Genomic DNA, 13,831 nt, shown 5'->3' on the forward strand with positions numbered 1-13,831 from the left:
TATTACATTTCATTCTGTCCATAAATCATGCTCATTTCTTAAAATAAGAGCTGTAGATCCAAGTTGATGAGACAAGCAGGAAAAACTATGCTAAGCTCTGTCCACTGAAATGCAGTAGTTTGCTAAAGGTGGTGTGCTGGATTGCACTCCCTAAAGGGTGGCAGTATTGTAGCAAAGTGAGATCACACACACATGAAAAAAACTCTACACTTGTATCAGCTAAAGGTGTAAAATATACCAGTCTGAAAGCAATGATAGCTATAGGATACATGCAGCATGTACAGTCTGAATCAGTACTATTCTTTGCAGTTTAATCAACAAATTTAATTATATTTTCATACAGTGATTTCTCCTTATTTCTGAACATGTAGAGACCTGGAAGGTGTTATTTTCAACAAAAAGAATGGTTGATGCAGTTAACTTTTTTTTACATTGGGTGCTTTTGAGTTCTAGTGAGACCTCACAATAGTGGCCTTCTGCTTATGTGTTTCTACCCAAGTTCTGCTATAGTTACTAAAATGCTGTTATTTTTCAGAATTATGATTGTGTTAGTATAAAGATATGTACTATGGTAGCTGATAGGTAGTGTGAAGTGTGTACAAACGATAATAGAAAACTATAGGAAACATTAGTATGCCACTTTATTTTACATGATTAAAAATATCATTTGAGACATACCTTCATGTGGCTGTAGGGATGGGTAGGACAGCTTGCAGTAAAAACAGATTGACTTAAGAAAGGCAAGGTTATACTTATTCAGTCATGTTTTAATAAATTTGCCAAAAGCAATAAAAATATCACCAACTCTGTTACTGCAGCCCCCCCATATGTATTTATGACTACTGTATGTACATGTATGAAAGGTCGTCACCAGGCTGACATGGCCACATGTTTAGGTGCCACTGCAAAATTAAATAAGCATACCATATGAAACAATTTAAATATGAATTAAGTATTTCAGTAATGCATTGCCATTTCGGTTTACTTTTACAGTTTTGAGCTGATCTGCTTGTATCTTTCTGCTTTAAATGCAGTAGGATACTGGAAATGTAATGAAGGAATTCATACTAGTAGAAATGCCTTTAATTCATGCACACATTTTATGAAAGTAATTCTAAAACACTACTGACCTTTTCTGGTAGTTTCAAATTTTACCTTTGGAAATATCCTTCATGTAACTGTAAATCCTAATGAGTGAATACATTGAAACTATTGTTGTAGAGACTGGTCAAACTTTAAAAAAAATGGTGGTGCCGTCCTTTACGTTTAGTCTGTTAAAGTAGTGATGTCTGAAAAGTGTGGTAAACAACAACCCTGTGGTAAGGGTTGCAGCAGAATACTTGAAAAACAAGCTATTAGTCTATAGTAACTTAGCTGCTGAGGTAGTAGAAATTAATCCTGGTTCATTGTTTGAGTAAATGAATAAACTGATTGCAGAAGTATGGCACACAATCATACAGGATTTACTGATGAAGATTGTGAGTGTGGTTTAAGAGAATTGCAGGTAATGGGTAGGCTGATACAGACAAATGTAATTCTTTTCCTTGTCTAGCATTCCAAAAATGAAATTATAAATATGTTGCATATCCACAAGAACCAACGTTTCCTACCAGCAAACTAAAAGACCTACTAATATGCACCTCTGTCTGTTGGGTTGTGAAACTTAAGGCAAACAAAGCACCATCTCAAAGACTGTCGTTACAGCTCAGAACTATGGCCAGATTCTAGAGGACTGTCTAGCAGTGCACAGGTAATGTGTCTCTCTACCACCCTAAAGTCATACCTAGCCTTAATCAAAATACTTTTCATATATTCTGGGCAGCCCATTAATCATGACAACATTTATGTAGCAGTTAATTTAGATTATAGATCAGACTTCACCACCCTACATACGTAAACTATATTGTTTCTTCCAAACTCAGACTGTTTAAGTAGAAGAGTTCTGTACCATTTTTCTGAAGTTAGAAATATTAAGTAGACTAAATGAAAACAAGATAGTAGAAATTCTGTTTGACTGCAGCTTTTTGTTTTTTTTTTTTGGATGGTGAGCAACACCCTCCCCATACAACCCATGTGAGTGTCTATGCCCCTGCATGCCCGTACTTGTATAATCATCACTTGGATCCCTACATGTCAGTGTTAAGGAGCCAGCTTCCTTTACAGTGATCCCAGATGACTGACTAGCTTATTGGTCTGCCATACAAAATTGTTTGTCATTCATTTTAGCTTTGTGAAATTGGACAGCAGTGACGTCGAAGCACAAAACACTATACAATGAGCTACATTCAGAATGCACTTATTATTTAGATAGTAATGGCTATTCTGTAGTCAGGTGGACCCATAGAATTCTCTGCAAAACTACGAAATGCACAGAGGAAATGTAGTGCAGGCTCCAGATAAGAAAGATTTATTTACGATACAACTCTCTGTATTTCTAACAGTAAATTGTCCAGAAAGTGTAACAAATAGTGACAAAATAATTGCTTCTTAGATTAAAAACTTTTCAGATGATGAAAAACATGTTAAGCGCTTTCACCTACACTATGTAGGCTTCCTCAGAACAAAAGTGTTCTAATGTTCCAGTGTTTAAATGACTTTTTTGGCGCCAAACACAAATTACAGCCCTTAAAGTCATACCTCTTTATTTTGGTATATGTAACACTGAGCATCCTTCTGTTATTGCTTATACTATCCCATTAATATGTGTTTTACACTATATCAAATCTTCATAAAAACTAATAATTAAAAACAATGGTTATAAACATTTGTTAACTGTTCTAAATAAACACATAAGTGTGTTCAGTTGTAATACGTCTTCAGGTGTTAGTGGGAGGAATCAGTGGTTTTCCCGAACACTATGTTTAAACATGTGACACATTATACAAGGTTTCTTGATGACATATATATTTTGTGGAATGGTAACATGGAAGAATTGGACACATTTGTTTCCTTTTTGAACTCAAGTAGTGAATTTTTAAAATTCACATATTCAGTGAGTACTAATGGAATAGCCTACTTCGACATATATTTCACATAATAGTGAAGGATTTAAATCATGTATATACAGGAAAAACACTTTTTCCAATGATTACTTAAAATACGCAAGTAACCATCCTAAACAACTTTTATACAACATATACAAAGGGCAGTGCATAAGGGTTGCCCGTATGACATTGAGATACGAAGAGATGATACAGGAAATGGAGTACATAACAGGGTTATTTGAAGAAAGAGGTATGACAAGAGAATGATGAGAGATGTGAAACAGTATGTCATCCAGGAATGGGGTAAAAAATATATTCCACTACTAGGGAGCTATAAAGGAACAAGTGGTTGTTTTAATATTGATCAAACGGAGAACACACCAAAATATCAACGAGCATGTGTTTTGGAGTATAGTCCCTATGTTCATCAGATTAAGCAAAGTATGGAAACTCATTGGAGGATACTTTTGTTGGATGATAACTTGGTTGGACATGTAGGGAAAAGACCACATTTTGTGTATAAAATGGGTAACAATTTAAAGAGGTTATTAGAGAATGGGGAGGTAAAAGAACACAGCAATAATACAATAATCTCTAAAAAGGCAACTAAAAATGTGGCAGTTGTAACCAGTGTGGTATATAATGGAAGAAAGAGAAATTACATTAGATAACGTAAATAAGACTAAAATTAAGTTCAAATCAGGTAACTGTAACACCAATTTTGTGATTTATGTGGCAAAATGTAAAACTTGCCCTGGATATTATATAGGCAATTCAGAAAGAGTCTTTAAAAAGATGATATATGACCATCAATATAGCATAAAGAGAAAGGATGGTAATAATGCACTGTATAGGCATATAGAAAGACTAGGGGATGAACATAATTTTCAATTTGCCATAATAGAGCATATTAAACCCAACCCTAAAGGAGGTAATAGGAAAGAGCTTTTGAGTTATAGGGAAGTATGGTGGCAACTTTTTACAGATGCCTCGAACACACCAGGACTGAATGATAATATATCAATAAAACCCATATTGCTAAACAGAACATCAAGGATATGAGAACCGTAATTTGAATTATTCAGTACTAAAATATATTATACATTAGAAACATCAGGAAGAAGGGTACTTGTCATAATACTTAGATGAACTAGGTTAGGAAGATAGTACAATGAAATAGCCGATGTATAATAGATAGAATTATTGTCAATATAAGGTAGGGAACACTAACACCTGAAGACGTATTACAACTGAACACACTTATGTGTTTATTTAGAACAGTTAAATGTTTTTAACCATTGTTTTTAATTATTAGTTTTTATGAAGATTTGATATAGTGTAAAACACATTAATGGGATAGTATAAGCAATAACAGAAGGATGCTCAGTGTTACATATACCAAAATGGAGCTATATGACTTTAAGGGCTGTAATTTGTGTTTGGCGCCAAAAAAGTCATTTAAACACTGGAACATTAGAGCACTTTTGTTCTGAGGAAGCCTACATAGTGTAGGTGAAAGCGCTTAACATGTTTTTCATCATCTGAAAAGTTTTTATCTAAGAAGCAATTATTTTGTTACGATTTGTTACACTTTCTGGACAATTTACTGTTAGAAATACAGCGAGTTATATCGTAAATAAATCTTTTTATCTGGAGCCTGCACTGCATTTTCTCTGTGCATTTCGTTGTTTTACAGAGAAGATAGCGTGGTTGTAGGACTCAACTTAATCAATTTTTCAGTAGTTGGACCCATAGAAGTACAGGTTTGACAACGTCTTATGCAGCCATTAAGATACTCCCAGGTTTAGAATGAAAATGTGAAAAGCTGGACATAGGGATTGGGAGTTGGGGTGCACAACCATGGAGAGGCAATAAAACTAGAGCACAGCAGCAGATTTTCCTCTAAACCAGCATGTACTGTAGTTGCATATGAGGATATGGCTGGGAAGCAGAAAGAAAACTTCTCTGACATCAGTATGCTAGATTCCTATAATTATGGGCATCTCCTGCAGTGCACCTCTGATGATAATCCGGCAGCAGATCATACTGCCTGAAAGATGCCAAAATGTTAAAATGACTTATAAGGAAAAAAAACCTGAAATCCTCACTGGGAGCCTTGCTGTGTGGTCAGTGTATATGAGCAATTGGCAAAATGTTTACTGGGATTAGAATATCCCTGCTCTTGAGGGTAAACATATCCCTGATGCCACAAAGGCATTGATTGATTGCATCTACCATATAGGTTAGGTACCAACCTCTCCCTAATAATGCCACTTGGTTTTTCTTTTCTTTTTTTTATTATTTTCTTTCATTTTATACATTTAAATGGTTTATTAAAACACCATTTTTTCATTGAATTTTCAGTTTCAAATTTTTAAATTTTTTCCATTCATTCTCAACAATCTTTTTTTGTTTGTCTTCCTTCTCCACTAAAACACTTTCATTACTAGTCCACTTACTATTACTAGTCACTATTTTTCACCTAGTATAGGCTTATATTTAGGCTCTTATATCTAACTTTTTTTCATCTCTTCTTTAATTAACGATTGTTTCTATTGTTTTAATTAAGTCAGCAAGATCTCATCTTCACAAAACATCTTCATCAAGATCTCACATTCTGATTCAAATCTTCTTCCAACAACGCTCATGCTACCCCCCTCAATGCGCCAAACGCCCAAAAACTAATCTTATGGTAGTATGGGTGTAAACACACTTATAAAATTATAATAATTTTTCCATAAAAAATATTCAAGATATCTTCCTAAAAAAATATCCCCTTATCCAAACAAAAGATCGATATTGGACTAAACTAATATTCATAAAGTAGTGACTTGCTAATAAAGAAGTGACTGACTAATATATTCGCCTAGGTATCTTTTTATAGCATCATAAGCAATTTTTGCAATAGACATATATGATTTCAGCATTTCTTGTAAGCTGACATATTAACTTGTAAACTCTGGGGTACATCTTTGCCCCCATCGCTATCCTAATTTCTAGCTTGAAAAATTCGCCATCTGCTTCTGCTTGCTATTGCTTACAATCTGGCTTGAAAATGGAATGCTTACAAACAAAAAAATCATTATTGGTGAATTCTACCATATGTCAGTTGACCTTCCTCAAACCATTCTAGACCTTCAACAAAAACCATTCTAGAAAGGTCAACTATGTCCATAAGACATAATCTTCTAATAATGGAGAGTATTCAAATATCTTTTCAACAAGTCCCAGGAGTCTCCTTATTCTCATCGAGCCCAGGAGTCTTTACATTTTTTCAAGTCATCCAGCCATTTTTTTGCTTTCCTTTCAGACCTTCATAAGGCTACAATCCTTTCTCAATTCCAGATTATTCACATCCTTATCACAGAGGCTAACCCCAAAGATCGTATGAAATGACATTTAAATATTTATACAAATTCATGTCACTTAGTTCATGAGTAGATCATTCAGGAGCGTATTTAAATATTTTTATATATTGATCTCAATCCAGGGAAGAATATCTATTTTCATCTCATTTTTAATATTTCTACATTTTATTCATGTTATTGCCTCAGTCCATTACATTCATACTCTCCCTTATCAGAAGTTTTTTCCATCTTCAGGTAGGGTCATTCAGAGCTTTGTGGAGTATGACACCTCCTTTCACTCAGATTTTACTCACCCAGTTCTTATGAACCATAGGTTAATCACCCTTTTCTTAACAGTTCCCAAAATTGTTGAGCTGGAAGTTATAGGTTAGCATTTTTCTAATCTTCTTTGTCCTCATTATTTCCTTTCTTTATCTTCCTGGAACATAATTTCCAGATTCTTCTTTCTAAGAAATACTTCCTCATTTTTTACCTACTAATATCTGCTTCATATTTGATACAAATCTAAACTCCTTCAAAAATAGGTTGTTTTAGTATCTTTTATTTATAAGTAGAAAAGTTGTAGATTATTCCAAATTTTGGTAGTTGTAGATTCCATCTCATAATTCCATTACTACTCTTCTGTTGTTCAGGTGGTTGGATACTACATTTAATAGTGCCCGTATTTGTTAAAGCAGGTCCTTTCTAGCCTTGTAGTTGGTTTAAAAATTATTTTGATTAAAATTGTTTTTGTTTGCCTGATGGTTCCTTTCATATTTTGAGTTTTTTTTGATTTTGTTTCTTTTGGAAAGGCCTCTACATTCACTATATCATTCTTTACTATTTTATACCATGCTAATTCATCCTCTCCATCCCTATTGTACAATGTACTTGGCCTTCCGTCCCCTTCAATACCTCTTGGTCAGGGATAGTGTATCCTATTTATATTCACCAATTCTCTTTCTAATTTCCTACACTTATCTTGAATATAAATCTAACCTTCTCAATATATTCGTGTGCTCTAAATTAACTCCTTCACTACCATCAAAACAATATTTCTTTATATATTAAATTGTTGACTAATCAACCCTTTATGCAGCCCTACCATCACTCTATTTCTATTTTCTTTTAATTACTACTTTATTAAAATGTTAGCTTAGTTGTCAAAGATTGCCACCAATTCACCAAGTAAAGTCACCTGCATAACTGCATTTTATTCAACATTTGTACACCCTTAGTCTACTTGGGCACTATTTTCAAATTCAAAACATCTTTTTACTGTATTGTTCTTAATTCAAGATTTTTAGCTCCCTTCACAGTCATTTTTTAACATTAAGATTGTTGTCATTTCATGAATGTTAGATTCATGAGGTCCTTTCCGCACATTATCATTACATTACTAAATTTAAACTAAATTTGATTGATTTTCTTTTGAAATGGACTGTCCTTAGCTATTTTTGGATTCGATCGAATTTAGTGATTTTGTTATAATGGAGCTGGTAAGAAGCAGCGCCCCTAAAATCATAAAAATGTTAACTTACATCCTTCGGTCTCGCCTTATATCTCTGTATTCTCACGCCAGTTCTTACATAGTCATTATTGTCACTGTCATCCGCCACGGACTGGGAACATCCACCACTAACTTTCCGTTGCCACCACATGTAAGGTAAAGCACAATACTTCATCCATTCCTTGTGGCTGGCTACTTTAGTTTTTCGCAAATGCTTCCTGTTGCAAGGAAAAGAAAATCCAACGAACTCCAGTGGTGTACTCTCCGCTTTCCTCCGCCATTAACGGTAGAAGTTGAGTTAGTTGGTCGAATTCTTGTCAATCTTATCTTTAGTTCACTTCCAATAACGCTGCTTCCTTATAACAGTGCCAGAAAGCGCTTCCATAATCAAACACAAATACAACCAAAAGAGCACAAGTATAAAAGTAAAAGTCACTCAAAAAATATATCATTTATAATACAAAATAAAAACTTCTCAAATATTTTAAAAATCCACCACAGGTAAATAACACGCCAATCCAGGAAATAACAAAACACAAACACACAAAGCCAATAAAGAGCATAAATCACCATGACTGCTTTCAGAAACTTCTTCATGAAACTAAAACACAGGCGAAAATTCATGAAGCTCTTATATGAAACCATTTAAAATCTTCAGGTTGAAAATCCCATAAATGCCATTTTTTACATGAAGTATTGTTTTATTTCTTATTCCTCTGGTTGTATATGACACTGGCACTTGGACAACTTGAGATTGCTACTGAAACAGTTTCACATTAACTGAGTATTTAGGGGAAACTGCTGAAGTGATATGCTCTGTTAAAACAAGGTTTCTTAGCTCACATGAAACTTCTTGACAGTTCCACTTCTGAGTAAAACAGGAAGGTGGACAGCTGGAGGATAGCAGGTAACAGTTACAGAAAAATGTTCTGCATCATCAGTGAGCTCATCCCTATTAAGTGTGATGTCACAAGGGAAGATGAAGAATAACCACCCACTGATTCTACAAAGCTGTTCTAACTTATCAGGTAGATAACTGTAAACTAAATTTTAGCAGTTACTTCCCAGTTCACACTTGGCCTCTGAGTCTCTTTTATGCTTATTCGTTGAATCCACTCATAGCCGTGCTTCTGCAGAAAATGGCCTGGTGCAAGGTGAGGGTAATCTTACTTGCCTCCTTCTAGCCTTGACTGATATTGTTCCCCTTCTCTTGGCCTCATTTGGTGTAACCTCTCTGAGTGCTGGAACGTCTTCCAGATTTGATCTCTCACCCATCATGCAGTCCTCACCCAGACATCAAAGCCTTGAAGATAACCGCTTGGTTTCTGCACTTTCATGATGGACAGAAATTCCAGGCTTTCATTTACTGTGATTCACATCTTGTCATCTCAAAACTTTTCTACCAGGAACCTTTATAGAAGCAAATAGTACAGATTTACCATCTGGGTGTCTGCCAAGCATTAGGATCCTTTTTTGGCTCCCTTCAACAAAAGATTTCTGCCAGATCATTTACATGCAGGAGCTAGCTACTCTGCCATCAAAGTTCATTTGGCAGCCATTTTTAATTTTCATATCAATGAAGGCCATTACTCCTGTTGCCTTACTGAAACTAAGGAATTTGTTTGGGGTATATTTCTCCTATGGCCTCATCTAAGGGACCCTGTTCCACCTTGGGATATTAATGATCCAGTGTTGTCCATTTTCATCTGATTCAACTGTTGTGAACTCTGATCCAGTCTTGGTACCTAGAAACGTGTGGTTCCAGGGTTCTGACTTCTTTCCTACCCATAAGTTCCTCTCTCGTCTTCTGAATACTTCAGATCTTGTTTGCAACCTGAGTTGAACAGTTGTGCATTTCAAGGGCTTTTATATCTCCTCTAATCGTTTCAATGAAAAGTCATTCAATTTTTTTTTCTCTTCTTTAACTAGTGCTTTGCACCTTCTTTTCTTCCTATCATTTTTTTATTTGGAGTCACTAAAATATATATATGTAGCTAGAATAATATTATTTTCTACCTGTTGTGGAAATTTTTTCTCTACAATACATGCCTCTTTTTATATATATATATATATATATATATATATATATATGTGTGTGTGTGTGTGTGTGTATAGTTGGATAGGATACTTGGTCTTTATAGTGAAGTACTGTGGCTATATTTAGTGTGCTTCTATTTCTGGAGTTTTGTTGTGTTCTGTTAAATAGTTGGTCGATATCATTTTCTCTGTGGTGTTCTAGACTTTTGTGGTGCCGTTGTTGAAGAATAATGTCAAATAAAATATTTCAAATGTGGCCACAGAATCTCTCCACAGAATCCTCACTCTGTTTGTTTCTATTATCTGGAAGTGGCACACCTTGATACCACCTGCGAGGCCTGCATATCCTATGGTCGCAAAGCACTTGAAAGTTGAAGGTATAAACTAATATTGAAAGGTCCTTTACCTGCTCAGTCAAGTTCACCTCATCCAGCTGCATAATCTTCTCCTTCCCAGACTGGAGAGAAGTCAAAACTGCTGGAAAAAGAAAAACCTCAGTAAAGCAAGACTCCTGAAAAGAGGCTTGAAAAACTTTGAAAACAGTGACCCGACCTGACAGTTCTCTCAGGTCAGGCATTGAAGATTACAAAACATTTGGATCCAAAGTCTAGTCATATCTGATCTCCTTCACGCTCACCCCATTTCTTGCCAGGGTCTGTCAGTCCCTTGACTGCAGTCTCTAATTTTACAAGAGAGTCGTTAATCCAGGTCTTCTTCGGAAGCCTCTTCATCGAGATGTGTCCGTTCTTTGAGAAGTCTCACTGGTTCATAGCTTCATAACAGGTCACTAGGCTAATGGCCCTAGGGCCTTTGCAAGGCTAGCCATGTAAAGCAACCCCATGTACCCTAATTAACCATAGTTAGATGGGTATTTGCAGAGCGATTCTGTGATCAGCACTGACTGCCCCGTCCATGAGGGACATATGTGCCGCCCCAGTGTAAATTTACAGTTACCCAGCCAGTTATCAAAATTGCATTTTTCAGGATCATTGAGAAGCTCTGCTTCACATGGAAGATATCTCGCTCTCTCTCCCACATGTTCTGATAATGTCACAGTCTAGGTTGAGATCCCTGGAGCAAATGACTCTTGTACCATTTGATTTGCAGATGTGCATTTCCATTAGGGAAGGGTCAGAGACTGCTTTGTAGGCTAGGCATAGGTCACCTCTCAGCAGCCTCTATGATACGGAGTACAGTGATAGGACTTTCAGTCTTTCCATATAGGTCATGCCCTAAATTCTCTTGGTTAGTAACATCTGTGGTCTTTCCAACTGATGTAGGTGTCTGGTGAGGTACATACAGAAGGGAGCATTGTACTCTGTTAGTGGTCTGATAATGGTCAAGTACAATGGAGTTATGACCTCCTTTGTCTTGGATACAATGCCTTTATTTATGAGATGTGCAGTGTAGAAGGCTTTCCTTACCACTGTGGACACATGGTGATCAAAGTTTAGATTGCTATCGACCTACATTCCCAAGTCACACACCACTGTTTTGGAGCTTAGCGGGGTACTATCTATATTGTAAATAGCAGGGGATACTTCTTTGCCGAAAGGAATAATTAGTCATTTTTAGTGTTTGGTTTTAGCCCTTGGCTTTCGCACCAATCATTTGTCAGTTGCAGTCCCTTCTGTAATATGTTAACATTGTTGGGGGACTCTATGATTGCGCCCAGTTTACAGTTGTCTGCAAACTTGGTAAGCCACAGGCTATTTACTTTTCCCTGGACTTCAGAGAAATTTACTCCAAATAGTAGAGGGCCCAGTACAAATCCTTGTGGTACACTACTGTTGACCAGTCTACTGGTGGAAGTGGACTCCCCAACTTTGACAGTATGCATTCCATCGGTGAGCCAGTTGGCTACCCATCTAGTGACATATGGGTTGATCCCCAGCTGGTAGAGTTTCTCAGTGATCCCTGAGTGGGGAATTGTGTCAAATGCCTTGACTAAATCAAGATAGGTGATATGTACTGGTTTCCCCTCATCCAGGGCTTTGGTGACATTCTCAACTAAGTCCACCGGGTTTAACAAGCAAGATCCACCCTTGACAAAACCAAATCGAGTTGGGTCAAGAGCTTGAAGACTGTGTGTGCCCTGGTTGATGAGGTCCATGATGATTCTTTCCATGGCCTTGGAGATGAGGCTGGTCAGGCTAATGGGTCTATAGTTCCCAGAATCGGTTGATGGTCCCCCTTTGTGTAGGGGGATTGCTGTTGCTGTTCTTCACTCTGCCGGCACAAAACACAGTGCTAATGCTTTAATTAAAGAGACTGCTAAGTGGTTCTGCTAGGTCTTGTTTTAGATTTAGTAAGAAGCTTGGGATGTTATCTGGTCTCACTGAGGCCATATTTTTGGCCTTGGAGAGCACTTGCGTGACTGTTCTTTCAAGATACTCTGTAGAGGACTGGTGTCAGGAATGCTATGGGGTATGGCTGGTGGGGACAGGGTGGTGAAATTATCACCAAATCTGTCATGTTACAGGTTTGCTATTTCTTCATGTTCAATGCGAGTTGTGCCATCCACTATATGTTCAGCACACAGCTGGGCATTCCCTTTTAAGTTTTGGACGTAGCTAAAGAATGCTTTATGATTGTCTTTAGCTAGGCATGCTAGTTTAGCCTCATAATTAGCTTGAAAGGATTTTACAAGGTTTCTGATTTGCTGTTTAAGCTGTGGAGGGTAATCTTCCTTTGCTGAGTAAGTTCCCTCTTGTTATTAGATACCAGTTTCTTTCTTTCTTTTGTTATATAATTTATTTATACCTGCAGTCCACCAGGGTGTCTTGTTTTTTTGAGAGGACCTGGTTTTAGACTTGTCAACCAGGTACAGCCGAGTCAATACATTTGTTGAAGTGGCTATGTAGGGAGTTTGTGTACTCTTCTGTATGAGTCATCATTGGTTGTGTTAGCAGGGGCTGTGAAACCTTATATGCCATTGCTTAGAAGGCAATAGTTTGCTTTGGAGAAATTTTTTTTTTTTGCTCCTTTGGAGGTGTCAGGTCTGATCCGTACTTCAAATGAGACAGATGCATGGTCTGACTTAGCCAGGGAGAGCAACACACTGAGGATAGTGCAGTGACCCCCCCTCCCCCCAATGTTGGTGAGTAATAGGTCTAGGACATTTGAGCCTCTTGTGGGGGTACAGATTTACTGCTCCAGAGCATTTGAATTAACAAAGTCCAGGAACATCAGAGCAATCATATTTGTGCTCATATATGTTGCCCAGTCGATGAAGTCTCCCATGACCAAGATGTTTGGCTGTATATGCCTATGACCAGGGCATTTGGTTTTGAGATGTTTTGCCTTAGGAGCTTAATTGCTGAGACACTGATATGCGTGTTGTGTGATGATGGATTTTATGTACCAGTATGTGTGGGTTGTTTGCACTTGGGAGGTCTCTGGTCTTTTGTTTGGCTCTTGGTGTGTACCTACACGTTTGTGGGTTTATGTGTCTTGACTTTATCTTTGTAAGCGGAGAGGTATGTGTGCTAACAACCTGTTTGATGTCTCGTTTATTATATGAGTGAGGACTGATTCATGTTTCTTGGCATAGTGATATCTCTCACATGCTGTGTTTGTTTGCTTTAGGAGCAGGTGGCTGTCAGTATACATGAGGCAGTTGCTACTTTGCCTCAGGATGGCCATATCAATCGGGCTTTCTGGAGAAATGTTGGGAAAATGAATGTCCATAGTAGCAGGTAATTCCTAAATACTAGTTTGTGAGAGGGCAAATTAGAACAGCTATTGCTCTGGGATTAACAAGGGGATTTAATTCTATATAAGATCAGGGATGAAAAATGGGGCGACGTTGCTCAGTGCTCAGCTGAGTAGCCTACAGTGCAGAAGTGCACAGCTGAGTTGTCCAAAGGGCAGCAGGGATGCCTGCAAGGGTTTCACTGGTGTCTAGGGAAAAAAGTGTTTTTAGCCATTTGCGTCTATAGTAGTCTGTAGTT

The sequence above is a fragment of the Protopterus annectens genome, chromosome 1.part2 (genome assembly GCF_019279795.1).
Source record: "Protopterus annectens isolate FY-2018-M chromosome 1.part2, PAN1.0, whole genome shotgun sequence".
NCBI classification, from domain to species: Eukaryota; Metazoa; Chordata; order Ceratodontiformes; family Protopteridae; genus Protopterus; species Protopterus annectens.